General features: G+C 38.1%; 1 protein-coding gene across 4 annotated transcripts in view; it reads right to left on the bottom strand.

The window, feature by feature from the left end:
- Positions 1 to 13,932, bottom strand: part of ldb2a (LIM domain binding 2a) — a 115,884-nt gene that overhangs the window by 29,570 nt on the left and 72,382 nt on the right. The gene's annotated exons all lie outside the window — the stretch shown is intronic.

The following is a 13,932-nucleotide window of genomic DNA, read 5'->3' as shown; positions in this document are numbered from 1 at the left end:
CTCCCGTATTTTGTTGCTGTGACAACCAGGCAAAGAGAGGAGAGAGAGAGAAATGGAGAGACAGACAGAGCGAGGGGGGGGGGAAAAAATCAGCTGATTAGTTGGCATGGCAACAGCAAAGATGTAATCCCACCAGACACACTCTAATCAATGCCCCCAGCGCAGATGGTCTCCTGAGGATCAACAAGAAAGAGGCTAGCGGCCATACTGCACCCCCAGCCCTTCACTACCACCACCACAACCTCCCCTTCCAGTTCCCACCCACGCACCCACCTCTGCTGGTCACGTGCCAACACACTCAGTTAAAGAAGCATAAATAGAAGCTCAATTGCACAAAAAACAATAAGAAAACTCCCTGAATGCAGAGCTGCTTCTCTGCTGTCTTAACTAAACATGTGGCTAATGCATAATGTGCAACCAACCCAACCAAAGGGGATTACAATATTCCAGTTTAGAAAAAGTTTCATTTTAGATTGAAAGACCCATAATGCATGTGTGATGGGAATAAATGAAAAATATGTACAACATACACTATTGTGGCGAATCCGCTTAGCCAAAAAAATGGATCGGACATCAATTGTAGAAACGATAGTCTTTATATAAGGCTTCAAAAAGGGGAATGTACAACAAATAAACTGCTCGACATCAGAGCAACATATAATGGCTTCCCGAAAACTTTCTTTTGCTAGCTAAACCCAGAGTAACTTTCGTCTACCACAAAGGATTCTGGGAAACACAGTTTTCTAATGAAAATACCTGTTAAATGCTCTCTTTTAGCAGAAAATTAAATCTATAATTAACAGCTCTCACTAAACATGTGGCTAACACTTAAATCACTTACAAAATAACCAAAATTCTGTTATCAAACAATAAACTGCAATAAAGTTACAGCATACACAATTTCTGAATATGGAAAAAAAACACTCCACACTTTTGTCCCGGATTATAAACTTCTGGTATGCTTTCATTTCTGAAACTGTACATTAATATGCATGTTGAACTACAGTTTTGTTTTCATATTTGGCTTGACCCCTGACTTTAAAAAAAACACATTTTTCTCTAACTTTATACTCTTTTTCTCCAATTTCATAAGAGCATAAACAACTGACAGAAACAAGCTTTTAGATCTTCATGCAGACTTTGGTTTGTGGATAGTTTGCACTTCAATCCACTTGTTAAGGGGCACAGTGCATGAAGTCAGACCTGCCATGATTAGTGTGTACTCAAGGAATAACTAAGATGAAGTATTTACTGGATTGTAAATATTCTTCTATTTACGCTTACTGGTTGCTGAGCTGCAATACTGGATTTCTTGATGTGTCTTCTTCTGCATAAAAAAGAAATTATTTATTTATTTCATTTTAAAATTTGGTTTTAATTTACTCAAACAAGACCAAACTCTTGGTCTGTGTCTATGCTCCAAATTGGTCTTAAACCTTATATAGTAAATGAAAAACTTGTGATTTTCTTTCAGTGATTGACACAACTGTCACAAAAATGCTGATACAGTGGTTTTATGTGTAAACGCGTTTAAGGGATCTGCATCGTTTGATAATAGGCTTGTCTGGGCTAGATAAGATTAGATTTGACTACAGAAATGTTTGGAAATAATCTGTGGTGTTTAATGGACAGTGACAACTCTCTTTATTTATTTAAGTTTAATTCCAACAGCAGTTTGTCCAGTGGCTGACCTTAGAGTTGAAAGGGAAAGCAGGGACACATCACAGCACGTAACAGACTGAAATAAAAATAGCTTCAAATAGAAGTAAAACTATGTATTTGCAAATTTAGGGATTATATTTACATTTTAGGATAAACTGATGTCTTCCATAAAGATTTAAAATAGACAGATTTAAAAAAAACGTTCTTGATTACCTAAAAATGCAGTTATGTGACCAACTTTCCTAACTCATTTAACTTTTGACATATACTGTATCACATTTTATTTTACTTTAAAACTACAGACATTGAATAAGTGTTAAAAAAAGAGTATATCGAAAATACACTTCCTACCACATAAGTCCAAAGTAATTAATCACTGACCTCTAGGTACCCAGACCATTTGGCATTATGAGTATGACAGTTGTAAACTGCCTCTTTAAACTGCTGCTAAATGTTAAAAAAAGAACAAAAAACAAAAACAAAAAAAACCCCCTCATAAATGTTACCTTTGGTCTTTTCTTTCTTTTCCTCCTTTGAAATAAAATGCATCATTGTCACTCTGTAGCATATAGGTTTTTACCCCCTGGGCTTATGAAACCTATTAAAAGCCCAAATATTATATATAATAGGCCAATTTGAGGGAAACGGGTATCTCTTTTACATCATTCCTGGGAGTCTGCTTTTAGTAGATTTGTGTAATTTACCCACCAGCAGTTAAATAACTTGAATTGTGTTTACTAGTGAGCTGGTATCTTCTGATGCGTTCCAGGTGCTGTAGCCTACAGTGAAATAACAATGCACTATTGATTCTTTTTTCCATAGTGCCAACAGTGAGTGTCCTTAGCACTGCATCTACTATTGCTCCTATTTCTCTCTGCAAGCTTTCTGCCTCCCTGAAACTGATAAATAAATTGGTAAGCTGCCTAAATCAGAACCAGAATAGGAATCCCGTTAATTGCCAAGCGCAATAAATGCGCAGGAATTTATCTTAGTGGCACTGGTGCAGAGACGCTATATTAACCACAAATGCAACCAAGGAAGGCTTTCTTTTTTCCCACAGATTCCAGAATAGATTCAATCATACAAAGCTATTTATTTCACCATAGTGAAAGTCAATCGGTTAAAATCTAATATTTCTCAGCATGGTTGTAACCATTTATTTTTAGCCAAAAAGTGTTCCCTTATGAAAACTAAAAGAAGGAAAATCCCCTTAAATTAAAAAGTGGTCCATTAAATGGTACGGCCCCTCGCAGAGAGTCCCCATTGATTTAAGAGCAGAGTCATAAATCTTCCACACAACGGGGCTGAGATCAGGGGATCTCCAGCTCAAAAGAGCAAGAAAGAATAACAACGTCCTGCTGCCGAGACAATATTCAATACTGTACCCTAACCTGGCAATCATTAATAACAGAGGAGCTGAAGGTCATTAAATCGATTAATATAAGACCTGATAACTACTTCTGGTGAATATGAACAAGATCAGAGCTGGCTAAAGTAAAATATATTTTAGCAACAAACTGCTGACATTGGTTATAGTTCTCTAACTCAACATGATTAGTAACTACTGAGAAGTCTGTAGAAATGCTGTTAGTAATAACGTACACGTGAATAAAGTGTGTTATATTATATGTTAAGTCTGCATAAGAAATAAATCAGTCACTCAGAAACTGCCTCCTATATAAATATCTACTGGGATTATTAATTTTCTACTACAGCTACTACAACATTTAGTCATTTTGTTGACATTTTAAAGACCGCGTGATTGATCAATTAATCAAAAACGAAAATGATCAGCAATTACAGCCTTAAAGTAAAACATATATATACTCTAATGTTGCCCCAGGATATTTTAATATTCTCCATGAAAATTATAATCACCTTCCAACTGTGGGCCTAATTTAATAGCTGAAATTAACTTTTAAATCAACAAACACATTTTATTTATGATAATTATGACATGTGTGCTGCAGATTATAGTTTAAACTTAAGAACAGCATTTCATTGGGATCTCTCAGTGGCTTTGCTATTAAGAGGTAACTGCAGTACTGTCAGTTTGACTGCTGGCTAGTTGTGATATCCCCTCCTATTCTATCCCCATGTTCCCTGACTGCCTCTTCTGGCTTTGAATAGAGGTTGAAATGTATATAATCTCATGGACCCTGGTGAAAAAAGTACAGAGGTGAATAAAATGTAATGGAAAAAAAACCTTTGCAAATTTATTATAGTAATCATCATGAAATTAAAACTTGAGATGTTAAATACTGTAAATGTAAAATCCCAGTTAAAGATGGCAGGTGCAAAAAATACCAACTAGTGCAAAAAAAAGGCTCTAAACCAACGCTGAAAGGGTAAAGATAGAGGAAATTGAAGAGAATTGAAGAAAAGATTATCCATCAAGCTAATGAGCAACATGCATTAGTGTGCATTACTGTACATACCACTGGTAATATAAACACCTGTGAAGGCACCATTAAGCCTCAGTGGTATACAATATATACATTTATAAATACATGCTGTCCCGAAGAAAACACTTTTTTCCAGGAAAGTCCTTGCTTATTATAGGAAGACCATCGCAAACCACATTCTACATATAACCTGCATAAAATCGACTTATATATATTTTATACAGCAGATTAATTCTGCCGTTCCACAAAAAGGTCAGTAGGTGGCACTACAACAAGCTAGTGTTTATGAACTTGAGTCTATCGTTTGAGCTCATGGTTGACGACATAAAGTTGAGTTTTACTCCTTTGCTTGTTGGGATAGAAGGATGCTTTTTGTTTTGATGCTGATGTACTTCTTTTTTGGATTATGAATCTCCAGTGAATTAATTAACTGGGTTAGCACAGCAAGCATTAGCAGTAATTTTGTGTGGTTCACAAAATTACACTCTATCACAAACCAATCGGAGATGTTTATCTTAAACTGTAGAAACTAGTTTTTGAGTTTTATTTTCTGTCCTAGTATAAGTGGTCTTTGGGTAAGTATCATCGCAAAACACATTTGTATTTTCCCTCTTTTTGCAATGAGATGCATTCTAACATTTCAGTGAGAACTGGATTATTGTGGCTATTGTTCACAAAAGTGTATATTATTTGCCTATGGATATGATTCTTAGTCCAGTTCACTGAATTCATTATAGACTGAATTACGTTGTTGCATATGAAGAGCAAGAGAAACATGGTCACTAATGGTGATGAAGTTGCTGTACAATACAAATACAATACAGGATATTTTCACTGCCTTGTTCAGGTTTCCTTTTTTAAATGGAGTCTGTTTCTAAGTGACGAGTTCATCCAACTGTAGCAAGCCAGGATTCAACATCCCCAGCCATGATGCACCCAACTTATTTGATAGTGACAGCTGCGTTGCCTCTGGACAAATAAGCTCATGAGATCTTAATACAACACACTACCCAAGTAGTACTAACAACAACATAACTGTCTACACACACACACCACACACTTGAACTGAAGAAACTGAAGATAACGCTGAACCTTAATGACTTGAGTATATGACTCTTGAACACCTTTAGTGTTATAGTGTATACAGTGTCACATATGCATATTTCAGCAGCATTGATCCATAATAGTGCATCCAATTGAAGCATTAAGTTGCATTAAAAAAGTTCCAATTTAGAATTTTTTTCCCGTTGAATTCAGAGTTAGCACTCACAAAGTTGTAACATCCGTACCAAACCTGACTTTAAAGTCTACGATAGCAGCAGAACACATAAACTGTAAATAACTGTTGCATATTCATGACTTGCAAACCTGACCTCCCTCTCCCAAGTCACTTTCTCTAGCTCTTCCAAGGAGGAACACTGAGGGATTCCCAAGCCAGGAGGTCTCTTGGGTCAGCTCCAGGGTCTTTCTGGTACAACATACCCAAAACACCTTGACTAGATGTGCCTAGGAGGCATCCTAATCAGATACCTGAACCATCTCAATTGGTTCCCTTTGATGTGTAAGAGTAGTATTTTGTGACTGGCTGGGATCCTCACCCTATCTTTAAGGGAGACCCCAGCGACCCTTTGGATGAAGCTGTTCCTTCCACTTGAACAGATGCCCATAGGTATAGATAAGAAACTAGACCATTGTGTAAACAGACAATCTTACTTTTACTATACTCATCCATCCAGTACATTATTAGCACACAACTCAAAGCCAACATTAATGATATTATGGGGCTGCATGAGTGTACATGTCACTGGTAATAGGAACATTTGTGAAGGCACCAATAATGCTCTGTGATACACAGTATGTATATAAGATTTGGAATAATATGTGCTGTGTTCAGCTATGTTCTTGTCTACTATATCAAAACTACATTCTACATACATTTCAGCAGCATAAAGCCACAATAGTGCAATAATCAATTTGAAGTGAGAGGTCCTAAATCCTGAGTGCTCAATCACAATTTTCAACTGGGATGCTCCCATAAGTCAGATATACCACTCGGAGAGTCGCAGGAACCCTGACTTTGCAAACCATCTTGTCTGCGGGTAGAGACAAATTCAAGCCAACATTAAAATAATCACAGAAAAGCGTCTAAAGAGGCATTACCAACACATTTATATGTAAGTACATATTAGCCACCTAGCTTAATCATTTGGCATAGAAGCACCCTGAAATGTACCTTCCACGGTCACCAGCAACTTAAACATAAATATATCATCGCCCCCTGCTGGTACTGCAAATTCTGCATGCTTGTCAATTTCACGCATTGGAGAGGCAAAGCAAGCGTGTCTATGACACCCTTTGGCGTGATATCGTGTTGCACTGGATAACGATCAACATCTGATTCCTGAGATAAAAGGAATGTGACATTAGATAGTGCGGGTGCTTAAATAGTCCAGACCTGTAACACACTGAAAACATTTGATGCATTATGAAGCAGAACGCATGTTGAGCTGAAAATCTATATCAAGTAAGAATGAACAATACAAACCCTCATCAGTTCCCTAACCCTTACATAATCCAGTATTGTTAAAAGAAGCGGTGACACAGGGGTACACAAACTCCTGTCCCAACTATTTTAGGTAGGTTGCTGGAGTCGCATTAAAAATATTTATTTTTTACATGCAGTTGTTTGTTTTTATTTATGATTTGCAAAATTTCAGATTTTTTGGGACATATTTTCAGAACCATAGTAACCATCAGTAACCATTAACTATTCATTCTGTTGTTTAACAACAACCATTATTAAATAAATAAATAAAGGCATCGATAAATGGATATTGATAGATATGCACAATTAATACATACAATTATAAGAAACGTGCGGTAGACACTGCTGGCCACATTCAAAGCAAAGCATATATCAGGAATAACACATCAGCTAGTCAATTTCTCACCAAGGAAAAAAAAAATCCACTCAGGGAATTAAATTTACTTCAGCTGAGATCACTGTGTCACGAACTCGCCTTTTCGCCTTTTGCTGTTCGCTCACCTCCCAGCATGCACAAACCCCCAGCTGGGCACCGGTAACAAGGGCCGTGCCCCCGGAGCTAACACAGACTGGTCAGGGAAAGCGAGGCCTGCAGAGAGTGAATAGAGGTGCTGGGATACCTGGGGTGGCTCGGAGGTTGGGAGTTCTTGGTCAAATTGGCATCCTGTGTCACCTTGTCAACACCTCGCTGCTTTGTGGGCCCGCCACAGAGTGTGCACCAGCCCCTGGAGAAAGCCACCCACTCTAGTGTCCTGCTAGCCCAACCCGTTCGTTAGTCTGTAGCACCACACGAGATTAGCAACAACACAAAGGTAAAGAAAAAAAAAAAGAACACATGAATTCATTAAACTGTACTAAGCTTGTTCAAATACTGCTGCCTGCTCTTTTTTCATCACAGATTGTCCACATTATGATCAAATGTAATCATTAAACAATACATAGTGAGTGTAATTGGTCATTTATTGCTGCAATAGTAAGTAATTTATCTAATATTTCAAAACAATATGTTAAGCAAAATACTACATTTAGGTTTCCATATAAATCCACTTGTAAGTTATACACAATGGGTTATGTCTCAGTTGATATCAGTGGTTTGACAGCCACACTAATACTCTATGGGTCATGTTGATGCAAAACAGTCACAGAAGTACTGGAGCGAACAATCAACAGTGTCTGAAACAAAATACAAACCATCTATGAGAACAAATTCCCATTTAGGAGCCGTGCACTTTAACCATCTTACCTGCGGGTAAAGCCAAATTTAGAACACATACAATCCTGGAAATGCTGCATGTACCTTAAGAATGAAGGAAAATGCAATTCAACCCGAGAAGCCTGTGTGCAACCTCAGTTCATAATTTTAATATTTAGGTTTTTAATAACAATAGGCATTAAACAGACCTGGAAGTTTATTTAATACAGTAACTGTCGGATTCACTGGGGCACAACAGAAACCCCAGGAGGCTAACCATGGACCACTACATCACTAGTTTTTGTTCAGCAAAGGATATTTGGTTTGTTTTTGTTGTTTGTTTATCCAATTTTCTGTTATCTATCTACTATTTAGTCTACAATGAAAAGAACGAAATGCCCCTGAAAGCATTCATTCTGATCATCTTACTCTTTCATTTTAGTGACTACTCATCAATTATATTTGTAACTACAGTGTTTTTATTTCTGTTTGGGAAGATGACCGAAACTATGAAAACAAGAAGAAATTTTTAATAAAGCAAAGCAAAATTATTCTTTCATTGTGCTCAAAATTAGAAATTTTGAAAGACAGAGAGAGGTAGCAGCAGGAAAGGAAAGAGACAGATATAGGCAGAGAGAGCGAGAGGGAGAGCAAGAGAGCGAGTTGGGAGCTGGGGATGATTTCTCTAGGGATGAGGGGTGTGTGTGTGTGTGTGTGGGGGGGGGGGGGGTGCAGGGGTAGGGGGGTGGTGGGTGAGTGAGAGAGAGAGAGAGATGTGGAGTAGAGAGCAAAAGGAGAATGAGCGAGCCAGCAAGCCAGGGAGGAGGATGAGAGACGGGGGGGAGGAGGAGGGTGGAGAGGGATGGTGGGGAGGAGGGTGGTTGTGGTAGAGGAAAGCGAGGCGAGGCAGAGCTGATTGAGATTCGGGCCTCCAGAGCTGCAGGCTCGCTGCTGCTGCTGCTGGGAGCTCAGGGAGAACACGCTCAGTTATTGGAATTTTTTTTCTAATGAATTAATTCTTCTCATCCAATTTAGGTGAAGATGAAAAGAGAGCAGCGCTGCAAGCATCAAATTTAGCTTTTTGTTGACCGGGCCGGGGCAGTTCTGTTCCCGTTCTGTATGGTTAATATTGGACACTTGTAATATATTTTGTTTTTGGGTGGGGTGGGGGGGTGTTGTTGGTGTTATTCTTTTTGAAAAGACTTGTTTACAGAACTGCAGAAAAACATTAAAAGATATTTCCTGTATGTGTTACTGGGATTGTTTACTCATTTACTAATATAATAACACAAAGAGACCCCCTCAACCTACACCCAACCTCCACTCAGCCACTAACCCCTACATGAATACAAAATTGACTGAAACACTGGGCTCATGTGCCCCCTCGCTACAAACTTAAATGCAGGCAGTCTTGCATGTTAATGTACTCCAACATAGCACACAAGCAATTAAACCAGGTTTCTTCATGCAATGTTTATACACTCTACCTATGCAAACATAACTTTTTTTATAGATAGGACATGTGTTTTTTTGCCCCCTTTCTTCCTGCAAAACACTAGTATGCTTAATAACTTGATCCTATCATTAAAGTTTTATTTATAAAGTGATGTGCTGTAGATGTGAGCAGCTGTCAGTAGGGCTAAAATATGGCCTAAAATTCATATCGCGATATAATTTGAAGCATGTGCGGTAACGATATATATTGCGATATATTCTTTTCTTCTGTATAACGTATTTTCCACACTATAAAGCACACTTAAAATCCTTTAATTTTCTCAAAATCTCAAAAACATTTTGGCGTGCAGAAATCTGTTAAAAAATGTTTTAGTACAACTTTGGTAAGCCGCACTGCTTGATGGATTGTCAGAGCATTACGGCTGCCATAGTGAGGAGCTTTGCGGAGTAATCTGGGTCCAAAAAGGTCCCAAAGTCAAACGAACACAGAGTTAAGAACGGTCTAAATTCTTTAATTTTTAATAAAATCATCAGTGTTGCTGCTTTACCAGGTGTAACAATTACGTTTAACATCCAGGCATCCATGAAAACAGAAGTTATTAAATTTAACGGAGTTAGAAGTTAACAGGAAGTTAGCTCGCTAGTTTCCACCTAAACATGACATACTATGTTCTGACTGAGAGATTTTTGAAACTAATTCAAACGTACAGCTCTGCTACCACTTCCAACATAAATGAAGACAGGAAACTAAACAGCAGTGGCGTTTGCAGGGTTACTGAAGTTGGACTACCTGGTATATAATGTTGTGCTACGTGATTGCTAGCAACACAGGTATGTTAGCATAACATTAGCACAGTGAAGCTGGAGGATGAACGCCAACTTTTTTCCACTTGATAAAAGTTAACGTGAGGGATTCTGGTGGTCAGGGACAAATGCAATCGCATAGCAGGATGCTATACACGGGGCAAATGTCAGTCAGGAGAACAACTGAGATCATTCATCCACAACACAAGGTTAGTTATTAAAATACTGCAACATAGAGCAGCTGCGAGAGAATTCAGCATTAATGTATCAATGTTACGGAAGTGGAGGAAGAGCAGTTTTTGGCTTTCCCCATATTTCAAAAGTGCTTCATCTCTTTGCTATGACTGTCTGCATAATTTGCAGATGATAATTGTTGTAGCCACTGCGATGCTTTCGACCAAAACAGGCGCAGCTTGATGACATCATGAAGCGGTATAGTCAAAATCTCTATTGTTGACCAAATTTATATAGTTTCTATCGTATATTGTTTCTATCGCCCACCCCTAGCTGTCAGCAATGAGACTATCCACGGTTTTTTAAATTATTGCTTTTTATGGCGCAGTGGCTGCTGGTTTACTTTACTTGAGGTATATGTTGAAGCACAGATAGAGCCAGTACTGGTGGGACTGCGATGGCCTCAGTGAAACAAGTGTAATCAAAAAATAAGGCATGCCTTGGTTACATCAAACTACATCTGCCAGCGACACCCCACAAGAGTCTTTCTGCAGGATGGTGGAGTGATGTGAAAGTCAAGTGAATTCTGATTTGTCAGTTCACCGTGAGGTCGCACTGCAAAAAAAGAAAAAAGAAAGATTGTATCTGATTTGGGTGCGTACAGACTGTGGGGTTGCAGCAATCTTGTCAGTTCACTGCAAACCGCACAGTGCAACATGGATCTACTCGTGCAGGACGTCAAGTTTGATGTATGCAGACTCTATGATGATAATAAGTACTGAATGATAGCCAACACGCGCATCTGTTATTTCTCGACTATTTGTTTCCAGGCTACATCCTTATTGTTGCAGTCACGATAACAGCTGGAGAACACATCATACAAACAAGGCTGCTGCTGCCACAACTCAACTAGAGTTTCTTCTTTGTTCGAGTCCAAACATTTTATTTTCTCCATTGTACTGCCATTTATTTAATATGGGTTTGTTCTGTTCTGTTTTGTTTTTTTTCTTTTCTTTTTTTCTTCCCAAGTGCCTTGGGAAGTTGGCCAGTGCATCATATCCATATCGTACTAGATTCTTCCTGGTTGGTTAGTAGACGCAGGACTTGGCAGCAGTCACGCTATGAGGTGTTCATTTCTGGCACTGTCAGAGTTTAGGATTTTTTTAGTCACAAGACTGTTAAAACAGCCAACTTTGAACTTCTTTCTCTCCATGATGCAGGAGCATTGCTTTGGAGACACTACCAAAGATAAAATTATGATTCTTTCACATCATCAGCTTTTGACTGAGCCAGCCCAAAATTGTAGTGTACACCTGGCTTAAGGATTGCATATGAAAGTGGGCCAAATCAAAACATCACTGTCATTGTGTTATTTGCACTGTCAGGAAAAACAGATCTGAGTCAAAATGAGCCAAAAAACCAGCTTTTAGGCCACAACTGTCAGCAATCTGAATATAGACCAAGATATGTCTGATGGCTTATTGGAAAAATACATTATTTATCCAATCCCATGTGATTTGGGGCTGCTAGCTAACCACCTGTTTGTTAGTGAAGAACCCCAGTAGTTCAGTGATATGAAAATCTGTATATTTGCTAATGTTCAGTAATTTCTCTTTACAAGTGAGAAAGGGAAGGTGGAAGTGGATGTTAGTAAAACTAAAAGCAGTTCAATCAACTTAAAAAAAATGTTTCTAACAGAGCATTCAATATTATTAAATGTTTTTGTGTAAACAATATCATAATGTAGAATCATAAATGTGATCATATTAGTTTATTCCTGACTCTCAGTCAACTTTCAGAGAGCCCTGGCAAATTATCTTGCTCAATCAAACTGACAGGATACTATCAAAGCAGTTTCTATAGGTTATACATTTATGCAAAAGTTGAAACTACTTGAAATTGAAATGACATAATACTATTGTATGTCACTTAGCATTAAAGAAAATCTATTTGAAGGGTTTTCTCAATTCAACTTAACAGCTAAATGCAAAACATCAAAAGATAAATCAATGCCTTATTATTAGGAAAAAGATTACCCAAAGCCAATAAAGTCTGTGAAATTGTGAAGTCTACTTGTTCTTAAAGCTAAAAGAAATCTATGCCCATTGGCAGATTATGTTTATTTCTTTTTAGAAAATAATTTGCTTAATTCACCCTTTAGCCTAACAGCCTCTGGCAGATCACAAAGCTTAATTTTGCGCTCTGCACAATACACACACTGACACACACACCCACGAGTGAGTGTATGCTGTCAAGTCCTGAAAACAAGAGGGCGTATAGCTGTTTAATGTCAGAACAATCCGGTCTGGTGCTTCAGCTCAGGGTTCATGGTACAGGGAACATGGAATCCCTTTAGCTCGGCTGCTCTGCGCTGACAAGCTATCTGGCCTCAGATTCATTTAGACAGTCAGCAGAAGAACACTAAGAGTCAGCGAGCCATCTAGATCAGACTGTGGTGAAGCAGATATTCACTCCAGCTCACAAGGGATTTCTCTCCCACAAGACAAAAGCAGATGAGCTCATCTTTAGTGCTTTCAGAAGACCTTGGTGTCAGTTTGGGATTATTTCACCTGTGCAATTTGTGTTTCCTGTTACTGCGAACTAAACTTTACTCTTCAAAAGTCTTATTCATGTCCCCCTAGCAATATCTTCGGAGCATCTGGAGGATTAGGAATCCAGCATTAATATGAGCAATACCAGTAGATTTTGAGGTCTAGAAGTGAAAAGAGTAAATATGAGCATATTTGATATTTACAGTAGCTTGGAGATATCTGGCCTAAGAAAATTCATGTAAGGTGCATGTTTAGACAGGTATAAAATATGTCATATTATTAAAGCTGCACTTTTGAGTAATGAATGTGTAAGATTTAATATTCACATCTAAGCACATATCCACTAAAACAGGACACAACTGCAGGATTCCTCTAAAAAATTAAAGAAAAAGAAAAAAAGCTACGAATCGACTGACTGATAGTGAAAATAATTTGCTGACTCACTCAGACTGGCCCTTGGTGCGGCTCTGCTCACCCACCATCTAAAAAAAGCTGTTTTAATTCGTCTCCTTTTAAGGGCACCTTTCTTTTAGACCAAATTTCCTCAGTTGCACCTCATAAGCAAAACATATGAACAGCAGATATGTCTGCCTGAGATGACCACATTAGGATATCTACTTTTCTAGTCAATGTATGAAAACAAGAGTAGAAAAAAAAACTGTTGATATCTTTAGAGTATTGGAGTGTTTAGAGCAGTTTCTACCTCACAGAATTGATGGTACCTGCAAATATAATTACTTCATGACTTGACACTTTTATCATGTTGAATTTGGGCATCAACCATTCTGCCAGTTGCCATATGACAGAAAATAAGGACAAGCATATTAAGTTACTTCAATTTCAAGTTACTGTAACTAAAATGTCACACAATCTTTAATATTTTTCCCACAGATATCAGAGATGAACACTTGAAATCTATGCAAACTAAGTGGATAACCCATAAATTCATCATATAATTAATTCCACAGCATAAACAGTAAAGCCCCCAGATGTGACTTCAAAACCCATGTACAACATGAAAGTGGATAAAGGGGGAAAAAAAGACTCAAAGGGTGTAAATGAATTTGATCTTTAACCAGTTAAGTGGCTCGCCTGGGCCATTATCATAGCCTGTGATCAATTATTCATGTTGGGAGAAGCTCA

Source organism: Copadichromis virginalis, linkage group LG2 (assembly GCF_057382275.1).
Source record: "Copadichromis virginalis isolate Kocher_CV1m ecotype Utaka linkage group LG2, C_Virginalis_male_GT1.1, whole genome shotgun sequence".
NCBI classification, from domain to species: domain Eukaryota; kingdom Metazoa; phylum Chordata; class Actinopteri; order Cichliformes; family Cichlidae; genus Copadichromis; species Copadichromis virginalis.
The sequence above is the reverse complement of the archived record's forward strand: the minus strand, read 5'-3'. Positions and strand labels throughout refer to the sequence as shown.